This window comes from Tamandua tetradactyla, chromosome 1 (genome assembly GCF_023851605.1).
Source record: "Tamandua tetradactyla isolate mTamTet1 chromosome 1, mTamTet1.pri, whole genome shotgun sequence".
NCBI lineage: Eukaryota > Metazoa > Chordata > Mammalia > Pilosa > Myrmecophagidae > Tamandua > Tamandua tetradactyla.
In genome coordinates this window covers 220,563,634-220,576,987 of record NC_135327.1, presented here as the reverse complement: position 1 = coordinate 220,576,987, position 13,354 = coordinate 220,563,634, and the positions used below count along the sequence as shown (strand labels likewise).

The window sequence follows — 13,354 nt, the reverse complement described above, 5'->3', positions numbered from 1 at the left end:
TTACTGTCATTTTCATATCCTGGACTGCCCACAGGGGATTTGAATTAATTCTTGTTGGTATAAGAAGTGGTATCATGTTTCTGGGGAGGAAGGACTGATCTTGCCATCATCAGAAGACATTTAGGGAGGGCCCTGGGAGCCTGACCCTGAAAAGCGACCCTGCCCTGGGGGCTGCCATGTGGGGAAGGTTTACCAGTCAGGCCAGCCTGAAGGGTCTCTGGGCAACGGGGGCCCCGTCCTGGTGCCGAGCCCCAAAGACCAAGACGTAGGGAACGTTTTGCAAGAGAGTCCAGTGCTGAAATCAAGCACTGCTTACTGAAAAAAATCGTTCCCATACAGGTGGTTGGAGAAGGTGGTGAGTGAATTCAGGCATGTGGAAAAGTCTGTCCACAAACCAGCAGGGTTTATGATCCCAGATTGGGGAGTGGGGTATGCGGGGCTGTCATTGAAGGGTAAAGCTGCCTTTGGAAAAAAAAAAATCTATGTTTTGGCACTTTCTCAACAAAGTATATATTATTCATTCCATTCGTTCAATGGATACTGGATATTTGGGGGCACTTCCTATGTGCCAGGCAGTGTTCTCAGCACTGGAGATAACATCTGTCAACAAAATCCAAGAGTTTCTGCCCTCAGGACTCAGAGGCTTAGGCCACTGGGGCAGGAGCTGAGCTGAAGAAGGACAAATTAAGGAGATGGAAGTACCTAGAAGTTCCATCTAAGTAGGTGTAATATTTTTAAAATATATTTGTTTACCTCCTCTCTTTCCTCCGATGGTGTGCATTCTCTACCCCACTTCTAGGTGGGATGAAAATGACAACAGATTTTTTTCAGTAGATCCTCTGAAGGGGATTATCCATACATGCTAACGAATAATCCTCGTTGGTCTAACAAATTCAACAGATAACTTTAGTGTCTTTGAAGAGAATGCCTGCTAGAGCATGGATCTCTATCAGAGGAAGTTCAGGTGTGCCCGAGAGCTTTCCTTTTCGGCTCCTGTCCCATTGCCCAATAGCTCTCACTCAAGGAAGCCTTGCCTGGACACAGTTTCTCTCTCCTTGGACCACCTTCCCTTCTTTATTCCGTCCTTTCTTATTTGTTTTTCTTGGTGGTATGGGAAATGGCTCTTTGCCTTAGGATTAGAGTTTCACATTTTTGGAACTGGGTAGGGCTGTTGAGTCCAGACCAGTGACCTTCAGTTCCCAGACAGAAACCAAGGTCTTACCTGTTGGTGGTAAAATGGAAAGCATAAGTCAATGAAGTGTTTCACAAAGCTTAACTTATTCAATTGATTCTCATATTATAATTCTTATATTTTTCAATTGTTTTCTTTTTTGTCTTGAACTTCACACAGTTTTTCAGCATCTTCCTTCTACCCTAGCAATGACTTGTCCTCCTCAACTCATGCCCCTGCCCCCACCAGCTCATCCCCATATTTGACAGATGCCCCCTCTTCTCCCACCCTCTCCAGTTTTCAGATAGTGTCACCTCCTCAATTTTGTCATCCCTGACCCCCAATATAGGGGTCACTGTCCAAACCTTGGGGTTGGACGTCCCCTCTCTCCTCACCGGAGAGCTGTGTCCAGGATATTCGTTCGGAGCCACAGATAATATTTTAAGATACAACATGTCCTGGTTCAGCTTGGTAGAATTATCAGTACTTCGGTTCCACTTTCTATGGGTAGGTCAGGCTTCCTGGGCCAGCCATCTCTTATAACTCTGTTCCTGCAGGAGAATCAGAAGTGACCTTTGACATGAGAACCCCTACAGAGCTGCTGAGCGCTTGCCTGGCGCTTCCAACCGAAGGGATCTCTGGGGTTCAGGGGTTGCTCCTGGTTCTCCTTTGTAACGCAGCACAGATGTTTGCCTTTCCACCCCTTCTTACCAGACAGACTTACTGATTCCCATTCAGGAACAAGAAGTGTCCATTCCCTCTGGGTATTTGGGATCGACCCAAAAAACCCACGTGTAATCAACAGCGTGAAAAGAAAAGAGCTTCTCTGGTTCTCCTCTAGTGTGCGGAAGGAATCCTGACCCCACCAGCTGCATTGCTTTAAGTCTCCGTCCCAGTGTGAGAAGCAGCCTCTTGTGGTTCTGCCATGCGATGGATTGCTGCTTGAGAGGAGGCAGAAACCCCGTAGTTTTAGATATGTAACGGCCTAAATGGAGCGTGTCACACTTTGTACATCTCCAGTTACCCCCAGGACTCTGAGCCTGGTCTTGGGAATGCGGTGTTAGTCCAACCGTGTGAGAGCCGTGTCCCTGGTGCCAGGACTTACAGAGCCCAGTCCAGGTCATCCCTGGCAAACTCACGTTTCATTTGGAGCGTACAGCCAGCAGTTGTGCTCACGCCGAGCCTTGCTACACACCCATTGCTCTGAAGCGGCTGGCTGGCTCATCAGTTGTTCAAGCCAGTGACCTACAGATGACCTTGGAGCTCGAAGGATTTTCATCTAAAGGCAGTAAAGCTTGCCATGAGCTTTGAGAGACAGACAGACAGAGAGACATTGCTTGATTTTGATTATCTGGAGAGGGAATTTGTTGATTGAAACATTCTCATTGAAAATAATATCCCCTTTTTGCTTTTTTTAAAAAATGATCAATCTGACATTTTTCTAAACCATGGAAAAATAACCAAATTATTTTTCCATGGTTTAGAAAGCCATAATGTCAGACCCCTACAGTGTCAACGTTAAGAAATGAAGACATGCCCCCGTGTTCTTGCATGGATGATAAAACACAAGCTTTTTGAGAAAATAACATGATTCTACATCTTGTCTTGTCATAGCAGGAATGAGGACAGAATACGGGTGTGGTTGCCTAGTCTTTTCATCCACTGGAAATGAGCAGCTTTAAAAAAAACACTTCCCGTGATGGCTGAAGTTCATTGCCAGTTAGAAAGCAGAGCTTTGCAGAAGGCAGGAGCAGTTAGACCGACAGCTTTGTGGTCTTCCTTTCCCTGCACTGATGATTCTAGCCAATGTTCCAGTGTTGTTAGTTTTTCAGAAACCGGGAGAAATGGAAAGTGAGGCTGTTGCACGAAAACTGAGAGCTGACGATATGTCTTTTGTTTTCTGCCTATGAAGAGGGGCCATCTTGCCACTTTCAGCCCACCTTCAGAGGGTATCAAATATCGATTCATCCAGCTTGAGCAAAAGGAGAAGCATACTTTAGCCAACTTAAAATGAGAAAAATGGATCTAATTGTAACCTACTTTTTATTCTAGTTTTGAGTCTTTGTATGACATACGTTTATGTCATTGATCTCAGTTGGCTGACCTTGCTGCATCCTGGGGATGCCATGATTAAGGGGAAGTCTCTGTCCTCTGGACGCTCACAGTCTAGAGGTCAGGAGTGGCTGACACTGCCTGGAAAGGGTTATAGCAGAAATAAAGGAAAACTACGTCTGAAGGATGACAAGGGGTTTCTTCAATGGAGAAGGAAGGAAAGGCATTCTGAGCAGAGAGAAGCGCCTGAACACAGCAGAGATGGCAAGTGAGGTCACAAGTGACCTGTGAGGTCAGGGTGTGGGGACACAAGGCTGAAGAGGGAGGAGGGGTCAGGCTGTGGAAGCTGGGGACTTTGGAATTTATCCAACAGGCCACAACCTTCCATTTTCACCCAACACGTTTATGCGGGATGATATTCACATGTGTTGCACACCTCACAGGTGTTTCCAAGATGTGATGTATGTAGTAAAACATGGCATGAAAATTATTGGCATTAAAATTGTCTGTGATCGTCACAACTATTAACAATAACAGCCATAAAAGCCACTGAAGATTTCGGTCTATGTAAGATCATTTCTGGGCAGGATGTAATTTTAGAGGTGTTTATTTGTGAATCAACCCCTTTTCCCTCCCACTGAAGAATTTCTAAGTGCAAGAGGGTCAAAGTGATTCCTATATAAGAATAGTCTGATGTTGGCTCTTGAAAAAGAGCATTTTCAAAAAATCCATCATGTGAGCTTTCCACGGTGAGGTGCTGCCATCTGCCCACTGGAGGCAGCACGTGCCAGCACCACACTCAGGAAGCCCCTGCTGGAGCTGGCGGAGGTTTTAGTTAGGAGTGAGGCGGCCATGTCTGGGCTGCAGGAAGGCCATTCTGGAAGGAGGGAAGAGGATGGGTTTGGAGAGGTGGCAGGAGTAAGAAAGGTTTGGAGGCTCTCATGATAGTGCTGAGGGCATGGTGGGGTAGGGGGATGGAAGCAGAGGAAAGCACGGCTGAGACGTGTTTTAGATGCTCAGGTAGCAAGACCTGGTGACCGCTGAGATCAGAGGGATGAGTCCAAGTGAGCAGTGGCCCAAATTCTGTCTTGGATAACCAGATGGATGGTGATGGGGATGTTGGTGAGTCAGGAAAACAGGAGTCAATATCATGATGGGAGATGAAGATTTTAGCATTATTTGCTGTGCTTCTTTGAGCCATCCTGACACTTTGAATTCTAGGGAATCTCCAGCATTCTGAATCCTGCCTCAGGAGCAGCTGAACTCAATTTGGGATAGGCAGAGTCAGGAGAATACTGAGGCCAGAATCCTGGGAAATACATTGCTGTGAGTGGGGGGATGGTGGAAGGAAAAGGGGCAGTGAGGTGACTGAGGAGGGGAGGGGTCAGCGAGGCATGGGGAGAGCCAGGGAAAGGTGTGACAAAGACATTTTTAAAAGGGGATGCAATGTGTGAGATACCGTGAAGAAGCCAAGTCCAGGAGAGGTACAGGAAGCGTCCATTGTTGAGAAGCAGTTCTGAGGGTGTGGAGGGAGCAGAAATCAAGTTGTGAAACCAATGGGGAAGGGATGGGAAACGAAGGACGTGAAGACAGTGATTATGGAAGACTTGTGGTGAGAGAAGAAGAGAAATAAGGTGGCCAGGAGCTTGAGGGGGGAAGTGGGGTTGAAGGAAACTTGGGGGAGGGCGACGAGAGAAGGTAGATGTTTGAACTTGCTGTGCTTCTCTCTTCAAGGAACTGGAAAGAAGCCTTGTCTCGTCTGTTGCATGCAGTGACGTTCCTCAGAGCTAATGTCTTCTGTAAAACGGAAGCCCAGCACAGATTAGCTTGGTCCTCAGAAGGGGCAGTTCAGGGTGTTTGATCTAGGTTTTATGTTATAGATTCTGGAAAAATAAAGGATTCTCAATCTGCCTGTTCTACATCTTAGTAGACTGGACTTTTGTGTTGTCTTCTTATTGTCAAGTATGAGGCCTCGAAGACTTTGACTCATGGAGTTTAAAAGTATGTTTTCTATGATATTTATAGTAACATTGAAATTTGAAATGACCCTTTCCCAAAGAGTTATTTTCTTGCTATTTTCTAACGTATAAGTCAGGTTTTGAAAAATCGCTATCTTGGACTGTGGATTCAATTTCTCCCGAAGATTATGTGGAGTTGTCCTGTTATTGGATAGGTCCTGGGAATATGATCAATTCTAAGGATATTTTAAAATCTTAGAACCTGCTAAATAAGCAACTTTAATTATAAAGCAATGCTTTCTATTTCTTACTCTGTATCACAGATTTTGCCTTGGGTCAATGATTTCCACTCTTGTTAGGAAAAAGGAACATTTCAGATTTGAAGTTCTTAGCATTGCACCGACAACGGCCAAGTCTCTATAGATTTATTTAAAAGTATATTTACACCCAGTAGCCCCTTTACAAATGGGTCACATTAGGAGTTTCATTTAAAGTAAGTTTTTAAAAGATGTAATTAAACCTTTAACATTGAGATACTTGTAGATTCACATGTAGTTGTAAGAAAAAATAGAGAGAGATGAACCTTTTATCCAGTTTCCTCCATTGTTTGTGACTTGCAGAATTATCATGCAATACCACAACCAGTGTCCTAGTCTTAAACAGTCAGTAGACCAGTCGGACAATCCCATCACATGATACCTCGTGCGGCCCTTTTTTTAGCCAGCCACTCCCCTCCCTGACCTCAGGCAACTACTCATTTCTTCTCCATACCTATAATTTTGATATGTTTCGAGAATGTTATGTAAACAGAATTGTACAGCATGTAACCTTTTGGGATTGTTTTTTTTTTTTCACTCAGTGTGCTTCCCAGAGATTCAGCCACGTTGTGGTATCTGTCAAAAGTTCATTCCTTCTTTTTGCTGAGTAGTATGACATGGCTTGGTGTACCACAATTTATTAAACCATTCATCCACTGAAGGATACCTAAGTTATCTCCAACTTGGGGCTATTACAAACTAAACTACTGTGAACATCTGTGTACCAGTTTTTGTACGAAAATAGGTTTTCATTTTTCTGGGATAAATGCCGGAGACTACAATTGCTGGATCATGGTAAGTACATGCTTAGTTTTAGAAGAGACTGCCAAGCTGTTTTTCAAAGTGGCTGTGCCATTTTACATTCCCACCAGTCATGTAGGAGTGAGCCAGTTTCTCTGCATCCAACATTTGGTGTTGTCACTGGTTTTTGTTTTTGGCTTTTTTTTAACAATCTGACAGGCGTGTAGTGAGAGCTCATTGTGGTTTTAATTTGCATGTCATTAATGGCTAATAACATTGAGTATCTTTTCATGTGCTTATTTGCTGTCTCTATATCTGATTCAGTGAGATGTATCTTCATGTCTTTTGCTCATTTTCTAATTGGATTGTTGAGAGTTCATTATATATTCCAGAGGGATTGTTGAGAGTTCATTATATATTCCAGATTCTTGCCCTTTGTCACAGATAATTTCTTCCAGTCTGTAACTTGTCTCCTCCTTCTCTTAGCTTGGTCTTTTTCAGAGCAAGTGATTTACATTTTGTCGGGCACTGATTTGTCAGTGTTTCCTTTTATGGATCATGCTTTTGATATTATGTCTAAAATCTCTTTTCATAGCCCTAGATCCCCAAGATTTTCTCCTATTTTTTTTCTCAAAGTTTTATATTTTATCATTAAGCTCATGGTCCATTTTAGTATATTTTTTATGATGTGTGAGGTTTAGGTTGATGTTTATTTTTTGGCCTCTGGATGTCCAGTTGCTCTAGCACCATTTGTTTAAAAGGTACCTTTGATCAAAAATCAGTTGGACATATCTGTGCTGTCTATTTCTGAGTTCTGTATTCTGTTCCTTTGTCCTTCTACCACTGTCTGGATTATTATAATGATATAGTAGGCCTTGATGTCATGTTGACTGATTCCTCTCACTTTATTCTTTCTCAAGATTGTCTTAGCTACTCTAGTTCCTGTGTGTGTCCATATATACTTTAGAATAAGCTTGTTTATAGTTACAAAAAAAATCTTGTTGGATTTTGTTAGGAACCACAGTAAGTCTGTAGATCAGTTTCTGGGATAATTGACATGTTTATTATATTGAGTCTTCCAGTTCATGAACATGGTATGTCATCAGTAGTTATGAGTCCTAGATTAGACAACAAAGCCAGTTTAAAACTCATAATATAGCTGATACCGTGAACTAAGAAGAATAGTAAACTACTATGTTTTTATAATAGTAAATGAGAAGTAGTTGTATGATATACTGATATTTGAGGAGCAAATGAATAAACAGATTGGAAAGGGAGAGTTTATGTAGTATATTCGAAAGATATAAACCTAGTATAAGCCTAGTTGTTATTCAAATTTTAATTCATAATATGTGATTTTCCATTTTCTTCATGGGTATATCATGAAATCTACCCTCACACATGTCAGTTCTGATTACTGTCATTTTTGAGAAAAAAGTGTGGCAAGAGGGCTTTCTGAGTCGGGCAGATTGTGAAAATATCTAGAAAGGTGTTTAAAGGGATTAACAGGTAAAATTAACAGGGATTTCAACAAAGATAGAGCAATATGAAGAATTATTCTGTTAGATTCCAATACTGGCAGTGTCTAAACAATTTGGTTGATAAACAATTTGGTTGCTCTAGGGAAAGGGTGGGTGACTTAAGAGTCATACAAAAGTTAGATGTTTATTTTGTGGGAGTCAATTTTTTTTTTAGGAAAAGACTACATTGTTTGGTAACAGTGATTCATTTCCCCCTTCTACCTTGTCTTAAAAGAAAAGTCAACTGTTTTACATAAGTTTTTATTTATTTTCACCCACCTTTACTCCAGGAGGAGTTTGAGGCAGCTTAACATAAATACCTAAAGCAAGGTAAAATAAAATTTTAAATGAGCAAAAAGCAAATTGGCCAAAAGGAAAATAAGATGAGGACCGGTGCTCAGATTAGGATGCAAAAGTCTTGCCACGAGGTTGTATTCCTTTTCTTGAGTTGTGTCCAAAATTTGCCTTGAACCCTCATACAGAATAGTCACGCAGCTGTGCAGGGAGTCTGCCAGCTTTTCACCTGGCCACAGGGCTTCTGTTTAGGAGGAGGCATTGTCCTGCATGGTTAATTAATAACCGGAACTCAGGGCCTGCTTTGTGAGGCCTCCTCAAGAGCTGCAGCTGGCTGTGGGAGAAAGCTTACCCGGGCCCGGGGGCCTGGAGCTTACTAGCCGAGAACCTCTGCTCCAAAACCAGTGTTAGGGAGCTCGTGACTCACGGACGCCGGAACAGACAATGAAGGCTTCCTGTTATCCGTGGCAACACAGTTCGCCTCCGGTTGTAAGTATTTTTGTAAGCATGGTTTTAATATTTATTTTTCATGCTTAAACTATAAATGGCCTTTAAAGACATGGTTAGGCTCAGTGGTTCATTTCTTTATTAGCTGAAGTCCATCTGGTTAGTGAGTGAAGTATACAACTTAAGAGCCATCTGCAGATCCAGCTTGCCAGTTTAGAGCCGTCTTTGGTTATAAGGAAACATATGTGTGTTGTTTCAGAGAAAGTACTTGCTGCACAATTCTTTCTTCTGATGATGACTTTTCTACAATCATTGGAAGTGGCTGGAAATTCACAGATGTCTACACAATTTGTAACTTGAAATAGACACGTGCCATTATAGCACACTGTTTAATACACACACGTGTGTGTGTATGTTATTTACTTTTTGAGCTTTAATCATGATTATCTGTTCTTTTTTAAAAAAAAAAAAACTAAAGAAAACTGAATGCTGAAGTTAGAGAGATGTTTGTTCGTCCAATTCCATACTGTTGTATCCTATCAGTATACCTCCATTGTACTTTTAATTTCTCTATAAAACGAGCTGAAAACAACACTGGCAATCTAATTGCATTTCAAGTAGCTGCCGGCCAGGCCTGTTGTAACAGCTGATGGGATCCTCTGAGTCCCAAGAGCTATTTCTGGTATATTAGCTGGTATCCAGGCTCTCCAGTTCAGGCCATAAAAGGTCCGGCCCGGGTAGAGTTGCCACTCTGCTTTTGACTGGCGAGGCTGAAAGCTGCTCGGGTTTCACGTGGATTTACCCAGTAATGGATGGTCACACAAAGGCCAGATTGGGGGAGTTCGGCATCGAGGACGCGGCGACTTGGAAAAGAAGACTTTTTTTCATGACATTTTGGCATTCTTTTTTCAAAGAAACTTTGGGGAGGTCGCCTTTACCTATTTCCTGAGTTTGGAGTCCGAATGCCCTTTGGAAAGCACCGTTCTAAATTTATCCTTTTCTGAATCATCACTTCTGATAGATGCAGTGGCCTTGTTTGTGTTGTGATACTTGGTTTTGTACATCGTTACTTTGGGTAACTTTTTAGTTTTGAATTTTTGTTTAGAATTTGAAAGTAGTATCCATCAAAAGGAGACTCAAAGGAAATCTTTGGACATCCAAAGCTGGATTAAAGGCTATACCTTTTTTTTTTAATTAGAAAAATAAGGAATTGCAGTGTGATATTCCCCCCCCCCTTAATTTAGAGGAACAAGGACTTTACAGAAATTTGAAGTAAGTGAAAAATCTTGCTATAAATCTAAGTACAGTTGCTTTTTTAAGTGCCATCTGTCTGAGCATGCTTCCTAAGGATTTTGTTGACTGCGAGCATTGGAATGTTCCTGCTGGTACTTGCTGGTTATTGCAGTAAATCTTCTAGATATCCTTGGGCATATTTTTTTGGGGTTGGGAAGGACTGGGATTTTTTTTTCCCCTAAAGACAGTAGGTCTTATTTTATGGTACAGAGAGGTTTATTACTAACAATCTGATTAACATTGCTTAATAAGTACATTCTATCTAAATGTTAGTGCTAAAATTGGAATTAAAAGCATATTTACAATAGAAAGTGCCTTAATACATTTTCATAAAAATGTGGTGTGGAGTTGAGAATGTCAAATTTTACTTCACCCCTGTTATTAATACGTGTGGAAAAATAAATCTCCAATGATCCTTTTTTAGGACTTTGTCTTGAGGGCTCTTTGCCTTGCCACTCTCATCCCTCAGACTTAATTTATAGAACCTCTGACACTCCAGAACTTATTTAAAAAATCTTGGTTTAGTTTCTAGATTTTCGATGGTTTCATTTTAAAATTCACGAAGTGGGGGGAAAATGCCGTAGCAGCCTTGTTAAACCCTGGAGATGGCTGTGGTCTCTTCGTAATTTAGCTTGGCGGTGTGCTTCTGTTGAAAAATAGCATTAAGCTGTGCAGTGTTTAAGTTTTATTTGACATATTGCCCCTTTTTTGAAGAAGGTGCTTCTTTATATCATATCAGATGGACCTGTGTAGACATTAATTATTTTTATCAGTTAGAAAGACAAAGTCTCAGGAAGGGCTGCATGGGTGAATTCTCCTGCCTTCCTGAGGTAGCCCCACACCCCTAGGGGACGTTTGGGAGTATTTGGGAGCGTTTCTGGCTTTCACAATAACTACTCCTGGCATTTGGGGGATATATGGTTAAGAATTGTTAAGTGTCCTGAATGTGAGACAGTACAACCAGGAGTTGCCTTAGCCAAGATGCTGGGAGTTTCTCCTGTTGAGAAAAACTGCAAAGTATAAATTATGCCCCCAGTCCCGGGAGACAAGCAAAGTACTGAGGCACTTTGGCGCTGCCTCTTCCCACTGAGCCAGGTAAACTGTAGAGGAGCCAAGCAGCAGGGTGGCCTGCCGGGAGGGACTGTCCATGTCACTCCTGTGAGGAGAAGAGGAGACGACACAGGTGGGCAGCGTGAGAAGGCTCAGGGAAGGTTCACTGTGCAAACTTCCTTCTGTCGGTAGGACCAGTGCTTGTTAGCCATCAGGGAGGTGAGACATACTCTTTTTTGGTAACCAGACCTTTGGAAGATTTCAAATTTCAAATTGGAATGAGCATCTTTGTCAACACCTGGGGTCGTTTAAAAGTCTACCCTTGAGGAATTGTGTCCAGAGAAAAGGGCCTTTGGATTTTTCACAACAGGTCCTGAAAGCTTCCATGGTTAGCTTGAGCGGACTTGGGTTAATGACTTGTGGATTCTTCATATCAAACTTTGGCTCCATTCCATAAACCAATGTTGCCATCCTCATATGTTAGTCCCTGCTGGGGAGGGTGTTCGCTATTAGAGGTTCTGGTTGTTCCTCATGTCTAATGATTCAAGTGGAAAGATTTGTCTAAGGCAACCAGCGAGATGGGGTTTCGGGAGGTGAGCTTTGGCCAGCGCAGGAAGTTAAGGGGTGCGCACTGAAGCCAGGCACTTTGTGAGTGGAACCGTGCCCCAAATGAAGACTCTCCCCTAGTGGTGGGATTTGACTTATGCACTTTTCCCAGGTGTTACGCTGCATCTTCTTAGGTGAAACCTCTCGGGAGTGACGTGCGCTGTGGGCCTGCTGGGAGGAGCAGAGTGCTGTGACATGAATCGGAGAGAGGAGTCTCAGTTTCGTAAGGACACTCCACACGGAGTAGGTTTTTGAAAGAAGAGTGCATGTTGCTTTGGAACTTGCTCATTCTGTTCTGAAAGCTGACCCTTTAATCCCAAACAAGTTCAGAGCCTATTTCCAACTGGCTTTTGTGTAAGTGTAATAAAAGACATAGCTTCAGTGTTTGCTTCGGGATCATTGATGTACCTGGATTCACTTCACACGGGTCCAGTGAGCCTTTCAGCTGTGGGTAGAGCTGTGGGCACTGTGGCTGAAGAGGAGGGCTGAAGCTTATTCCCTGTCCCTGGTGAGTGCATATTCTAAGGGGTCAGACGTGCAGTATCAGTTGCTGTCCAAGTCAGGCTGGGAGGAATGAACAATAAGGACATGTCATTCATTGTCAGTGTGTGCCAAGCTCAGTGCCAAGTACTTTGATCTCATTAACTTTTACAACAGCCCCAGAAAAATGGCAGTATCGTGATTCCCATTAAACGAGTCCAGCAGCACACATCGCTCAGTAAGGTGGGGTCTGCATTCGAATCCTGATCTTCAACGCTTATAATCACGCGCTTGAACCAGTGATTCTCCGTCTCCAGTGTGCACAGGACCCACCTGCCTTCTTGTTAATGTGCAGATTCCGATTCAGTAGGTCTGGGCTGGGGCCGGAGATTTGGCTAGGAAAATCCCAGGTGCCTCTGGTCCACCGACCAGCTTTGTACTCTTTGCGCTTTGGAACCCCAGAGACGAGAGCAACCAGGTCGGACAAGGAACTTGAAAAAGTCTTCTCAGGGGTAAAGGCAATCTCCTTCCTCAGTGCTTTTCATTCCAGCACTTGCCACTCTGCCTGCGTACCTCTTTTCTCTTCTTTTCCATTTTGGTCTTCTCACTCCTTCTGCTCATGTTGAAAGCATGCTCAAGTTTCCTCCATCCCAAATAAAGCTTGACCCCCAGCTATCACCTGCTCCTCTCACCACCATCCATTCCTTAGTATCCACAGCCTACGGGAACCATCTCTCCAAGACCATTGCCATCTCCCAGTTGCTGTAACCTCCCTGCAGCTTTGTCACCAAGTACCCTTCTCTGTGGGTATCCTGAATCCAGGTCTACTGAAGTGAATGGAGCTCTGACCTCTCCATTATATGTCCATGGACTGCTGTGACTTTGAGTTCTCCTGTCTGCTTAATTATTTTAAATCATTGCCTCTGTCTCGTCACTTAATTTTTTAAAATCATTACCTCTCCCTCTGAGAGTCCATGGAACCCTGTATTTGTACAAATACCCTGTATTTTTTAAAAATACAAATTCATGTGCTGCTCTTCTAAAGTTGAATTAAATGACTTATCCATTTCAGATGAAATACATTCATTTGGATTTTATCATTATTTTCTTCCAACTGCAGGAAGCTTTTAAATAGGCCACAAATCTTGTGGCAGCCCTTCTTCCCTAATAAATTCGGATTAGCTGTGTTAGGTTTGTATACTGGATAACTAGAATTGGTAGAATTGTGCATAAAGGAAAACCAGTTAGGTTCTAAGTGAAGATCCAAAGGGTTTCCATAAATAATGCACCTAACAATTATAAATGATATTTTGGTTAATTAGAGAAAATTGAAAATTTTTCTGGATTTTCAATTATGTTCAAAGTAGGAAACTGGGCATCTAATTTAAGCCCAGATACCTGTGATCACTGAACAGAAAAATCAAG

The 13,354-nt window shown here is 42.6% G+C and overlaps 1 protein-coding gene across 18 annotated transcripts in view; it reads left to right on the top strand.

Moving 5' to 3' along the window:
* SVIL (supervillin) overlaps nucleotides 1-13,354 on the top strand; it is a 209,602-nt gene that overhangs the window by 70,306 nt on the left and 125,942 nt on the right. Inside the window, exon 1 of one of the 18 annotated variants that reach the window (XM_077152584.1) lies at nucleotides 8,588-9,772. The exons of the other annotated variants lie outside the window; for them this stretch is intronic. The gene's annotated coding sequence lies outside the window, so the exon portion shown is untranslated. Of the gene's footprint in view, nucleotides 1-8,587; nucleotides 9,773-13,354 lie in introns of those variants that run through there. 18 annotated transcript variants of the gene reach the window in all.